Genomic DNA, 2032 nt, shown 5'->3' on the forward strand with positions numbered 1-2032 from the left:
TTCTCAGGCTCAATTAACATATCTATAGTCCCTGAGCTCAGTTGGGGGAAGGTGAGAGGTAAGGACAAAAGCTTGGGCAGAGTCCCGCTGTTTCGGCTTCCTGAGCCAGGTTTTCAGGAACTTGGCTGAATAGTTAACACTTGGGAGAGATTCAGGGAGGATGGGTTCTTTGTCTATAGAACAAAGAACTGAGAAGTAGCTAAGATATTTTTAGTTAATCCTGTGGAGAAAGGCTTGACCTTGCAACTTTTACAGTCTGGGCTTTTAGGAAAATATCACATTTATCTGTGGATTATCAAGGGCTCCATGTATTAAATTAATAAATATAACTGAACACTAAGATGAAAAAAATTTGCTATTGACTGCCAGTGGCCTCATTTGTTCCTCAGAGCCTGTGGCCTGTATAGTCTACACATGGTCTGCAACATTGGTGGTTTTGATGTAACTTAGGATTTAATTTTTGGCCTATTTCCTATTTTGTCTGCTTGTCACGCTCCACAATCCCCGTTCAGTCCTTTTTTCTAGTTGAAACAGTTCAGGGCTGGCTGTGGCTGTTTGATTTTGATTGGAAACTGTCTCTTTAAATTTTGAGGAGATCTGTGTGCATGCGTAGTAGAACCCTCTGAGGATGGGGCTGGGGTGCCTACTAGCTCAGGTACCTTTATAGTCACCCGAATGGAGATGCGCAGACAGCAAGGGACCAATGAACAGATACCAAAAAAAAAAAAGAATGTCCACACCTTTATCTCCGAGGTTCTGCCAGGCGTCTGTGGCCACTCTGATCCTTCCCCCATGTGGTCTCACTCAAGATGGCGGCTCCTGGAGCAGCTGAGAATCCTGGGCTAGAAAGCAATAGATTTCTTGCTTCTGCCACAAATTCCCCCAGCTGTGGGCCTTCCAACCTTCTAAGTATTCCTTTATATGTGGTTCAGAGTTCTGGGACCATCCCTTGAACCTGCTTGGTTTGGGTATTCTGTGTTGTTGTTGGTTGAGCGCTCTGCTATACATCCACCCGATCCGCCATCTTGTTTGTTCCAGAGATTTCTTTTTTAATGAGGCCATATCAGCATGTTGTTGTTGTTGTTATGTGCTGTGGAGTCAGTTCTGACTCATAGTGATCCTGTACAGGGTTTCTGAGCCTGCAAATCTTTACGGGAGCAGAAAGCCTCATCTTTCTCCCATGGAACAGCTGGTAGTTTCGAACTGCTTACCATGAGGGTAGCAGCCCGATTCGTAACCACTGCATTACCCGAGCTCCTTCTATGTGAGATATAGGCCTTGTTTTTTTTTTTTTTTTTCCTACAAATGGATTTTCAGTTTTACCAGCACTATTTGTTGAAGAGACTCTCTTCTCTATTTAATGTGTTTGGCCTTTTGTCAAAGATCAACTGACTGTATGTAGGTGGATTTAATTCCGAGTTCTCAATTCTTTTCCATTGATCTGTGTATCTTTCATTGTACCAGTACTAGACTGTTTAGACCACTGTGGGTTTGTAGTAGATTTTAATATCAGGGAGTAAGAGGCCTCCAACTTTGTTCTTCTTAAGTAATGCTTTGCTAATATGAGGTCTTTTTTCCTTTCCATATAAAGTTAGTGATCAGTTTTTCCATCTCCTTAAAGAATGACATTGGAATCTGGTTTAGTATTGCATTATATCTATAGATTGCTTTGGGTAACATTGACATTTTCACAATGTTATGTCTTCCTATCCACAAGTATGGCATATTCTTCCACTTTTGTAAGTCTCTTTTGGTTTCTTGTAATAATGCTTTGTAGTTTTCTTTGTATAGGTCTTTTTTTTTTGTCTGGTTAAATTTATTCCTAAGTATTTTGTGTGGCTATTGTAAATGATATTGTTTTCCTGATTTGCTTTTTTTCCCCACTACACACTATGCCTATGTTTTTTTTTTTAAGGTTTTTATTGTGGATTGAGTGAAAGTTTTCAAGGAACATCATTGGTTTCACATTCAAACATTCATATACCTTGTTTCATTACATTGATTATAATCCCCTCCACATACCATCAGTTAA

This window comes from Chrysochloris asiatica, unplaced genomic scaffold, assembly GCF_000296735.1.
Source record: "Chrysochloris asiatica unplaced genomic scaffold, ChrAsi1.0 scaffold00257, whole genome shotgun sequence".
Classification (NCBI taxonomy): domain Eukaryota; kingdom Metazoa; phylum Chordata; class Mammalia; order Afrosoricida; family Chrysochloridae; genus Chrysochloris; species Chrysochloris asiatica.